General features: G+C 42.8%; 1 protein-coding gene across 1 annotated transcript in view; it reads right to left on the reverse strand.

Moving 5' to 3' along the window:
* TIAM2 (TIAM Rac1 associated GEF 2) overlaps positions 1 to 12,458 on the reverse strand; it is a 357,519-nt gene that overhangs the window by 130,320 nt on the left and 214,741 nt on the right. The window lies entirely within an intron of this gene.

Consider the following 12,458-nt stretch of genomic DNA (forward strand, 5'->3'; position numbering starts at 1 on the left):
GTCCCCTGCATCGGCAGGCGGACTCTCAACCACTGCGCCACCAGGGAAGCCCCCAAGCGTCATTCTTTACTGACAATCTACAGTCAATTCTAAGGGCTTCATCTGGATATATATATAGATATACACACACACACACACACACACACACACACATATATGTAAAATATAATAGTAATAATAAATAAAGGCTAAAAACATAAATTACCTTTACCCAAACAGCATTCCAAAAGATCAAATAATCTCTCACAAATATGAACATCCACCTTTGAGGCAGTTACACAAATGAGCGAAAAACTCCACAACACGCTCATGCGCTGAAAGAGCTTTTAGTTTGCTGCTGATGGAAAAGCAACACTTCAAATAACGTGGGCTGAAAAAACACGGAACTTGAGTACTGTCATTGCAAAAATGTCCTAGATGAAGGCAATACCAGAAGAAAATGAAACCTGCAAAATATTCATGTGAAAACCCTAAAATCCGAAGAACTATTACTTGGGGAGGGGACTTTTCTCCCCACTTCATCAAAAGGCACAAATCTAGCTGTGCCTAGGCACAAGTCTGTTTCTAAAACCAAATGCTTCAAGTGAAAGCATGCATGGTTGGCCTTCATATCCAAACTGCCGTGAAGGTTTTACCTCCCATGTGTGACACTGAAAACCCACACAAATGTACAACTGACACGTGCAACTCATTTGCTACCCAGTCATTGTTCCCTGGGAGCCAGCAAAACAGCTCAGGGCCCAGCCATTAGAGTCCCTCTGCCCTGACCTCAGACCCCGCTGTGTGATACTGGACACATCACTTAACTTAGCTTCTCAACCTACAAAATGGGGATAATATTACCTACCTCACAGAGCTGCTGTAAGGATTAAGTAAAATAATACACGTTGATTGTTTAACACAGTGCCTGTCTGAGAATGCAAACTCCATAAAGCAGAGACCTTGTTAAAAGTGTCTACTGTTACGTCTAGTCCTTTAAAATGTGACTGGCACATGATGAATACCCAGTACATATCCACTGAGTCAGTGAATGAATGAATGAATGAGTGGGAGACAACAGCGATGATGGCAGTGGGGGTGAACATGCAAAGAAAAGAGCATCTGGGAATTCCCTGGTGGCCCAGTGATTAGGACACTGTGCTTTCACTGCCGAGGGCCCAGGTTCAATCCCTGGTCGGGGAACTAAGATCCTGCAAGCCGCACAAAGCAGCCAAATAAATAAATAAATACATAATTTAAATAAAATTATTTAAAAGAAAAGAGAATGTGGTGCAGTCTGTGTCTTTGTGTCGGAAGCCTCTAAAACCCCTTTATTTAAAATAAGCCACCCACAAGTTCTCAATGCCCACCGAGCAAAACTTTCAGAGTTTCCACTTGAAATTGCCCAGTGGTTCTCCTGTAGCATTTCCCATTCCAGGATGCTTCGGCCTCAAGAAGATGCCTGAGCAGCCCACGGCCATGCATCTTTAAAATCAGTTGACTTTAAGATAATTCAAAATGTAATGCTAGCATGGTACACACTGCTTTAAAACCGCAGCTTCACAAATGTTGATTAAGAAGAAAATAGAGGGCTTCCCTGGTGGCGCAGTGGTTGAGAATCTGCCTGCTAATGCAGGAGACACGGGTTCGAGCCCTGGTCCGGGAGGATCCCACATGCGACGCAGCAACTAGGCCTGTGAGCCACAACTACTGAGCCTGCGCGTCTGGAGCCTGTGCTCTGCAACAAGAGAGGCCGCGAGAGTGAGAGGCCCATGCACCGCAATGAAGAGTGGCCCCCGCTTGCCACAACTAGAGAAAGCCCTCGCACAGAAACGAAGACCCAACAGAGCAAAAATAAATAAATTAATTAATAAACTCCTACCCCCAACATCTTCTAAATAAATAAATAAAAAGAAGAAAATAGAGCGCCTCCATAGACTCAATAAAAAACTTAGTATTTATTAAGTGAGAACAAAATAAAGACCAAAATGAATTTTTAACTTTTTAAAAGCAAACTGGAGGTGCCTACACAATTGATAGTCAATTTTGAGATGCTTCAAAATGCAATACTGGGGGGGTGGGAGGGAGGTCCAAGAGGGAGGGGATATAGGTATAAAAACAAAAAAATCCAATACTAGCATGGTATGTATTGCTTTAAAACCACAACGAATCTAAATTTCATAATACAATCTTTTTCTAAGCATTTTAAAGGCACCAAATGTGCAAAAGGAATTTTTTAATGGAGACAATTATCATGAAAATGAGAGATTTTATGGTGTAAATGTTTATAAAGTCCAAGTGGTACCTTACATTCCATAACAAGCTAGCTCTAATAGTTTAACCAAATGACCAATTACTTTTTTAAGAATGAGCAAATATTAAGTGATGTAAAAATTAAGATTTAAAACAAATTCTTAAAAGAAGTTTTCCTTTAAAAGGCCTTTTACTGTAAGTCCTTATATCCAAATTAAATACACTTTGACAATTAACAGTTACTGACAATGTATAAAATGCTAAATTTTGAAATTAAATAGAGTGCTTTATAACAAGGAACAGGTAAATTTTTTATATAAATGACAAAATCTGTATTAATAATCATGCTATCAAAAATAAAACTACAAAATGAGTTTCAGCTAAGGTAAAATTTAAAAATTTAGTAGAAAAAAATCATTTAGGAATGATGCTTGCAAAATCCTGGCTTATAAATATTAACCACTAGACACATCTGTTTACATTTTTGAAGGGTTATATCAGAGTGTTTAAGAAAATACAAGTAATCTGCCCAGAACTAAATGTAATTAAGAAGCGTTATATTCTGCCTCTCACTCCACTCACAGTATTTTCTTTTTAGGGACTGAAGTGAAACTGTTTTAGCTGAAAGGTTCCTAATCAGTTTAATTCAGAGAATAACTGAATCTGAGTTTTTGAAGAGACAGTGCAGGTCATCTATCGAGCCTGGTCTTGCTTCTAATTTGAGGACCACCTCCAGTATCCTGACGGATGGGCCCATCTCTTCTCCCTAAATACATGGAGCGATGGGAAGTTCACAGCTCTCTCTATTAGGGAGCACATTCCACTGTGAAGTAACCAACTAATAGACGAGAACTCCTTCCCTGGCCTTTAGATCAGCCATCCTAAAAATTCCACTAATTAAGTTCAGTCTTTCTGTCATTATCCACACACACCCTACATCCCTCTTCCACCCAATCACCCTACAAAACAACAGAAGTCAATGTTCACGGTTCTTCCCTGCTCTCTCCATCCCTTTTAGTTTATCTTCACCATGAAGCCAGAACCACCTTGTAAAACAGAACAAACAGACAACACCAGATTTGTTTTTCACTAAAAATTAAATGCACATGGTAGAGAGTCCTAAGGCTTCAGTCTTGTGCCTGCGGGAGCCCAGAACACAGCTCTCTTGGTCACCCCACTCAGGATAAACGAGGCCACAGGCCCTCTTTGGTGCCACAAAGTCTAGGGAACATTGGTGCTCCAGTGGAGAAGGCAGAAAGGAACCTACTTTCAGAGTCCCCATGAGTGTGCAAATTACAGACTGTTGCCAGCCCACCGAGCAGGAGACCCAACAATTAATCTTAAGGAAGGCAAGGGAGTTTGCTGCTGAAAGAGAAGAAATGGCCTAAAATAAAAGCAAAAGAATGGTGTCTGAACACAGAAGGAAAATTTTACTGTCCAGAGGAGGGATCAGTCTCATACCTCCTGGGCTGTTTAAAATGTATGAATCAAACAGGCCTGGGTGCTGCGTGCTTAAGAAACAGAAACCATTTGTTTGCAAATGAAACGAGTACACGTATTCTTCACGACACACCAAAATGCTCTTTTTTTTTTTTTTAATATGAAACTCTACAGAAATACCTTTCGTTTTTCCACTACTGATACAGAAGTAGACTGAACCTTTTCACTTTTCTCCTAATTCTACCAGAAGTAAAACAACTTAAGTAAATGAAAAAGTCATTTCATTTCCAGTGTCAATCATGGCGACTGACACTCAGCGTCGGGGAGACTGCGTGCGCGGTGCGGACGGTGGCAAAGCGGCCCACGACGACGCGGCCCAAAGGGCTGCCCGCGCCCTTTGCTGAAGGCCACAAAACTACTGGGTTGGCCAAAAAGTTCATTCATAACATCCTTTCCATACGATATTACAGAAAAACCCGAACGGGCTGTTTGGTCAACCCAATAGTACAACCGAAAAACTCAGAGTCTGTCTGGTACCAAAGAGACAACAGCATTGCTATACTTACGGAAAATGGCATCTCTATAATGCTTTCTCGTTATAACTTATTAAAATGATAAATAATTATAAGCTAGTCTATTCTTTCCGGTGATCTCAGGAATGGACTGCTGTTTTCATCCACATTAATGCAAAAACAAATTCTCCAAATGGGTCACCACTTGATAAACAGCATCTAAATACATTATCTTAAAAACCTAGTTAATGTATTTCATATATAAAAATCCAAGTATACACTAAATAAAATAGAAATTCATATAACGTGTGTGAACACACTTAATCACGCTCAATGAGAAAAATGCTTTTCTTACTCCTGCTTTACAAAAGAAGAAACTGAGCCAGGAAATGCCAGAGACAGGAGTCAAAGAACACAGGCAGTCCGACTCCCCAAAACTCTAGACTTTAGATGCTTCAAACAGGTGTCTTCCAGTCATGGTTTTTGAACTTCATGGAAACTAAATGAAACATCTCTCCAAGGCTAACTGGATATTCCTTCTGAATATTCTAATGTAGATGATATAAAGGGCAGTCAACGCATAGGTTACCAATGACCATCAAGATGTGTAACTTTAATGTGTGCTATATTTACAAATAAACCCAGAAATGTTAGAAAACATCCTGTTTACGGGGAACGTAATGTTAAACACGATCATTCTATGAGGGAACGATTCACATTTTTAAAACAGTAACTAGGCAAATTGAGTCTTCAAAATCTCCTCCAGAGCAAACAAATTTCTCACCACATGACACTGACAACTTACACAGTGAGCTTCACTTAGCTGCCGAACTCATTATATGTTTGGTCAAACAATATCTGTGGTGCCCCAGACACCGTTCTGGCTGTGGAGCCACGTGAGGAACAAGACAGACATGGGCCCTGAGCTCTTGGAACTTCTGCTCCAGTGACAGTGGTCTGGACAACAAGCCAATAAATAAGTACAGGAAGGAGACAACTGTCAGGTAGGGACAAGCACTTTTCAGAGAACTAAGACTGATGTCTGTGGGTGGGAATGTAAACTGGTACAGCCACTGTGGAGCACAGAATGGAGGCTCATTAAAAAACTAAAAATAGAGCTATCATATGATCCAGCAACCCCATCCCGAACATGTATCCAAAAAAGATGAAAACTCTAATTTGAATAGATACAAGCACCCTAATGTTCATAGCAGTACTATTTATTTACAATAGCCATGACATGGAAATAACCTAAGTATCCATCGAGAGATGAATGGATAAAGAAGACATGGCGGGGGGGGGGGGGGGGTGTGTGTACATACACACACACAGACACAGACACACACACAAAGTGGAATATTACTCAGCCATAAAAAAGGATAAAATAATGCCATTTGCAGCAACGTGAATGGACCTAGAGATGATCATATTAAGTGATGTCAGAGAAAGATAAATCTCATATGACATCACTTATTTGTGGAATCTATAAAACGATATAAATGAACTTATTTACAAAACAGAAACAGACATAGAGAACAATCTTATGGCTTCCAAAGGGCAAAGGGGCTGGTGGGCGGGTGGTAAACTAGGAGTTTGGGAGTGAGAGGTACACACGCTACTACATATAAAATAGGTAACCGACAAGGGCCTACTGCACAGCACAAGGAACGTATTCAGCATCTTAGAATAACCCGTAATGAAAAACAGTCTTAAAAAGTATATATATGTACATAAAAAACTGAATCACTGCTGTACACCTGAAACTAACACAACACTGTAAATGAACTCTACTTCAATTTAAAAAAATTTTTTAAATTAAAACAAAAGTAAAATAAAATAGAGTGATAGTGTAGCAGGTGGCTGGGTGCCCACCTCAGATTGGATGCTCGAGAGGCAGCACCCTGAGTTGAGATCCAAAGGGCACAAAGCGGCCCAGGAAAGATGAGACGCACTGCAGCCTGGAAAGCTTCTGCCTGTGTCTGTGTGCTTCACCAAAGCAAGCACGGACTGCAGACACGGCAAACGCTTCCAGGGAATTACCTGCAACCATTCCAAACACTGCTTTGGGAACTGCTCAGCTTTCCTGCTGTAGCACTTACCCTGCAATGACCAACACGTCTACTAGTAAGACGCCCCAGTCAGAACGAAACAGCCTTCACATCGGAGTTGGAGCCTTACCTTTCCTCGGTGGTTTCCTAGTGTCTGAGTCTCCTGAGCTGTCCTGATCCTCCCACTGCAACTAGAAATGACACACTCTAGTCTGTTCTTCAGCAGGAGGTCCTAGCTGGCTTGGAGTTCAAATACATGCTTGTCAGTATTGGACATCTACAGAAAAGGAAATGAACACTTCCCAGGCTGCAACTTCTCCACCTAAGCTCCCAGAGAAGATGGACATATGCTCTCCCACATAGAGAGGGTTAGCCGGCGTATCAAAATTACAGGGCATTTGTAATAAGCCCCTCAGATTGGGCGCCCGCTGCCTGCAGGACCCTCAGACCAGCACCTGAGGAACCCTCGCCACCTTTCCCCACTCAGGTCCGCATACAAAGAGCAGTTAACAGAGCTACGTGGGAAACAGACACATAAATACAAGCTGCCAGACGTTATCGCCTTTGAGATGTACAAGTGCCTGGAACTTACCCCCAGAGGAAGTGTGGGCCACACGTGGTGCAATCATTCATTCATTCATCCGGAATGAGCAGGCTGAAGAGGTGTCCGTAATTCAAGCACAAAGCCCTGCAAGAGAAAACAAAAACACACAGGTGCTGAGAAACAATTTTTCAAACATCAGAATTTTATAACTAAAGCTCAGTTTCTCAGCATTCCGCCCTATCCCGGGCTTGATACAAAAAGGGAGCAGCTAAGAGAAATATCCAGTGCTGAGTGATGAACTATAAAGGAAATGTGAGGTCTTCCCACATCCTAATTGGAGAAGCAGATGTACTGCTTCACGCTATAACTTTATATGGCCAAGCCATTTTATCGATAGATATATGGAGGGAGGGAAGGAAAAAGGGAGGGGAGGGAGGGAGGGAAAGACAAACGATGGAGGGGGGAAGAAGAAGGGAAGTGGGGGAGATAGATGGATGGTTAAATAGAACGAGCCTACTGTTATCAAGCCACTATTCCACCCTCTGAGGATACAGCAGTAAATAAGAGCAAAAGTCTCTGCTCTCACTGAGCTTTATTCAAATGGGAGGAAGCAGTCAAACCAACAGGTAAATAAACAAATAAGAAAAATATCCTAGAGTGATACTTGCAATGCAGAGACATAAAACAGGATGATGAGCTAGTGAGTGACAAGCATCTAATTTACATTGGAAGGTCAAGAAATAGCCCCCTGAGATGGCAGCTAGGCTGAGATCTGAATGCTATTTCGAAATTACGGAAATGATCCCCCAGACAGAGGGACTAGCCAAGACCCTTATAAGTAGCAGCAAGTCAAGGGCAATGATCACGGCGTGTGGGGCAGAACCCACATGCAAGGGAGTGGGGTCAAAGGACCAGAGTTTCGTTACTAATTAAGCAGGTGGCTTCTGGGTCCTCTCATATTATGGACAATACTATGGAGAATAATACTTTCCTCCTACGTCTGAAATGCTGCCCAGGGACATATTAAAACTCATGGCCCTGTTGGTCAACATACCAAAAAGCACGTCTCTTTTCTTTCACTGTTTAAAATGTTACAGGGCTTGGGACTTCCCTGGTGGCGCAGCGGTTAAGAATCTGTCTGCCAACACAGGGGACACGGGTTCAAGCCCCGGTCCAGGAAGATCCCACGTGCCGCGGAGCAACTAAGCCCGCAGCCACTGAAGCCCACACGCCTAGAGCCCGTGCTCCGCAACAAGAGAAGCCACCGCAGTGAGAAGCCCGTGCACCACAACAAAGAGTAGCCCCCGCTCGCCGCAACTAGAGAAAGCCCATGCGCAGCAATGAAAACCCGATGCAGCCAAAAATAAATTTTTAAAAAATTGAAAAAAAAAATGTTACAGGGATTCCTTTCAGAGAATGAGACTTGTCTCTGTTTTTTTTTTTTTTATTGAACTACAGTTGATTTACAACATTGTGTTAGTTTCAGGTGGAGAGTTGCCTTTTTACAAAACACTATCTCGCCTCTGCTATGTACACAAGATGCTACGTTGTGGGAATAATTGCCTATGTGGCTCACAGTTCACAATCCTTGATAAAGAACGCAGACTTTGGAGCCAAAGGATCGGAGTGCAACCCCCAGCTCCCCCATTACCACCTGAGTGACATTATTTAAGTTGTCTGAGCCTCTGGTTTCTTCAACTATAAAATGGAAATGGTGCCTATTTTGCGGATAGGATAGTGCACATAAAATACTTAATAAAGTCGTTGAAAAATGTGAAATGCTCAAAGTGGCGATAAAGTACTTTCATTGTAAACCGTAGCTATTGGCAAAGGTGTGGTTATCAATGATTCATGCTACAGAAATACACCTATAGAACCAGGAACAATGGCGATAACGATTTTCATTGAGAGATCAAAGGATGGCCTCCGGGTGGACCTTTAAAAACCAGCCCAACTCCCTCTCTCTAAAAGGGAGAATTTAAAGCTTAAAGAGGTAGACTGATTTGCCCAAGGTGACATAACTGGTTCAGAGAAAATTTTTAGAAACCTAAATAACAGATATGTTTGGTCTAGAATGCCTGCCTTATAAGATAAATCCTAAAGAGACATAAAGTTTGAATTCTCTTTGTAATTAACCCAGTATGGACAAGAAACTATTTCTGAACAGAATGGAAAATTAAACAAGCTTTGATGAACTCTATTTAAATACATTATACTGACAATTTTTAAAGGCCAAAAATTACCATATCTTACTGATGGCCTGACAGATGGTTATTTCCTAACCAAGAAACTATAAAATATAACACCTGCCACACTTTAATTTTTTCAATGATAACAGCAGATACTGAGTCTCAAGCATCTACTATGCGACAGACGTTTCCATACATTCTTTCTGAATACTTTGCCATTTCATGCGTGTAACAGTCTTTTATTCTCCACACCCTCTGTACAATATTACTGTGTCCTGCTGGAGAACTCCTAATTACCCCTCCAGATCAAGCTTACCTCCTCTTCCATGAAGCCTTCCCTGATCTCTTACTTTCCTCCCGCCAAGACAATGAAGTGTTATACTCCCCTCCTTCACGTCACTACGCTAATAAAGGCAGCCATGTTGCGATCGTTTCTTTTTCACTTGTCTACTTCTAGAGTAGACGTTGATTACTTTGAATGTAAAGGGCTTATCTTTGTTTTCCTGATGTCAAGCACAGTGCCTTACACATGGGTGCTTAATAATTGTATGCCAAATGGATCGATGGAAGAATTGATGCCTTAAACTGCTAAGACAGCATGATTTAATTTTAGACTAGCCTTCTTTTCCATCCCATCACCATGACTTAAATTCCAAATAAAGAGTTTACAGTTTAACTACTGTGAGAGTTAACGTTATGTGTCAACTCAACCAGGCTATGGTGCCCAGATGTTTGGTCAAACACCAGTCTAGATGTTGCTGTAAAGGCCCTTTTTAGGTGGAATTAACATTGAAATCAGTAGACTTTGGGTGAAGCAGATTATCCTCCATAATGTAGGTGGGCCTCAGCGAGTCGGCTGAAGACATTAAAGCAAAGACGGAAGCTTTCCGAAGAAGGAATTCTGCCTCCAGACGGCAACGTAAAAACCCTGCCTGGGTTCCCAGCTGCCTGTCACGCAGAACTTGGATTCAAGGCTGCAACATCAACTTCTGCCTGAACTTCCAGACTACTGGCCTGCCCTGTGGATTTTGGACTTGCCAGCGGCCCCACACCCCAATCATGTGAAACAGTTCCTCAAAGTCTCTTGATAGATAGAGGGAGGGAGGGAAGGAGGGAGGGAGGGAGGGAAGGAGGGAGGGAGGGAGGGAGGGAGGAAGGGAGGAAGGAAGGACGGAAGAAAGGACAGAAGGAAGGAAGGAAGGGAGGAAGGAAGGAAGGGAGGAAGGAAGGAAGGACAGAAGGAAGGAAGGGAGGACAGAAGGAAGGAAGGGAGGAAGGAAGGATGGAAGGAAGGGAGGGAGGGAGGGAGGGAGGGAGGGAGGAAGAGGCAGGCTCCAGTTGGTTCTGATTCTCTGGATATCCTGATTAATATAATTACTAATCATTTTGGACTCAAATGATTTTAGGTAGGATTACGGAAGTTTATAGTACATCAGTTTAAGCCCTGTTCATTTTGCAGATGAAGAAAGGGAAGCCTAGAAAGGATAAATCAGACCTGCCACATAGAGAGTGGGAAAGAACTCGGGCTGCAACTCAGATCACCAAACAACGACCTTGGCTCTGGTCGCAGAACAGGCGACAATGGTTTTGTCAGTGACAAAGGAGCGGTTGCCGAAGTGCTCTTCCTTGGGTCCCCGTGCTCCCTTCCTGACCTCCTCCACTTTCTGTATGTATTCCGGAGCCACATGAACAATTAGCGTTCATCTAGTTGGATGGACTCAAACCCACCTTCAATAAGCAGATATTCTCTCTACAGTGTAGACTGGATTTAGCTGCCATCTAGAGCCATGTTTTAAGGTAATTCAACAATGGGACAGGTACTGCAATCTCCTGCAACTCCAGAAAGGTCTAAGAGGGCCCTGTGTGTAAAGTCTACGTGATTCAAGGCGGTGCTGGCTAAACTACATCTACCGTAAAACTCTAGTGATTCTGCATTATTAGTTACGCAAAGAGTATGCTTATATCTATGACAGCACGTAGGTAGCCTGTGTAGACAAAATCATCAACAGATTTCACTCATGCTCTTTTCAGCGTGGAAACCTGCCATCCTAAAGCCCCTGAGCTGTCTGCTTGTCACCATGATATCATTTTAATTCATGAACATAGCTTACATTTTTCTCTTGAGTTTTGTGATGAAAAGCTGCCCCCACGCCTTCCCTAAAGGCTGAATGTACTTGAACCTTCAGCTACATAACAGTTAAAAAAAAAAAAAAAAAAAAGGGCCACACCTAAAGAAAGGCTACAACATTCATCAACCCAGAAGCCTGTGGCCAAGCCCTGGCCTAAGTTCCCAGCACCCAGTGTTTATAAAACTTTCACTACTGGGCCAACCAGGTCAAGGAGAAAGTGCTGGGGAAGAGAAAGATAAATTACTACTTCACCATGCCTTGAAAATAGGCTGCTCGCTACCCAACTAGGTAAGAAGAATGCATTTCCCGCTGAGAAATCTCTCTTTAAAATTCACGCCTTCTTCAGATTAAATCCCCTTCGTAACTACTATCTCTCTGACTAAAAACATGTCTTCAAGTTTCTGGGTTTCCTTTAGCCTTGCTCTATCAGCGAGGCAGCTTATCAATTCAGAGACTCAACCCAGTGTTTGTAGTAAAAGAATACAGCAAGTGGGAGGTGTTCCAGGAGCCAGAAAGGGGCTAGGAGTAGACGGAACTCCTGTCTCCATGAACCCCTCGTGTGACCCACGTCTGCGCCACCTGACGGAGCCCGCCAGCATCGCCATCCACAGGTGGATTATTTCTTACCTCTGTCTCTCAGGCCCGTAGTGGTTTCAGAGACATAATGAACAAACCCCTCTGAGACTCGTACTCCAAGGTGGGAGGAGGGGCGTGCTGGATGCCTTCATTAAATGACAATTTTCACCAGCTTCTCACACTGACACTAACACCCTGTTCCCGCACAAAGAACTCATGGAATCAGATGCCGCCCTTAACAAAAGATGACGGTACAGCCGCCCAGGAGACTATAGCATGTTAGAGAATCTGCCCTCCTGACAAAGGGGTGATTGATTACAATGAAAATAGGCAGTTTCGGTCTGTCCTCCCCAAATAGCAGACTTCTGGGACCCACGGAGCACAGCATTTACTGCTTACTACGAACCAAGTCACAGCAAGTCCCTTGTTATTTATAAAACAGCTCATTTGAAACACCAAAACAGAAACAAAAACAAAACGACAGCAGGACGCAGGACAGGGCGTATCCATCTGGGCCACTGTATTCCCTGGGCTGGTGACCCTGTCAGCCAATCTGGCCTCTGTTTAGAGTGTTCCCTGGGATTCCCACAAAGGTCATGTATCCAGAGAGAAAATTCGAGGATGCCGAAGTAGGCGCATTATACCTTGAATGCCTACGTGCAGGTCATTTATTCAGTTAATTCAATTCAATTCAAGAAGTATCTGTTGAGGGACTTCCCTGGTGGTCCAGTGGTAAAGAATCTGCCTTCCAATGCAGGGGATGAGGGTTCGATCCCTGGTCGAGGAAG

This window comes from Phocoena phocoena, chromosome 12 (genome assembly GCF_963924675.1).
Source record: "Phocoena phocoena chromosome 12, mPhoPho1.1, whole genome shotgun sequence".
NCBI lineage: Eukaryota > Metazoa > Chordata > Mammalia > Artiodactyla > Phocoenidae > Phocoena > Phocoena phocoena.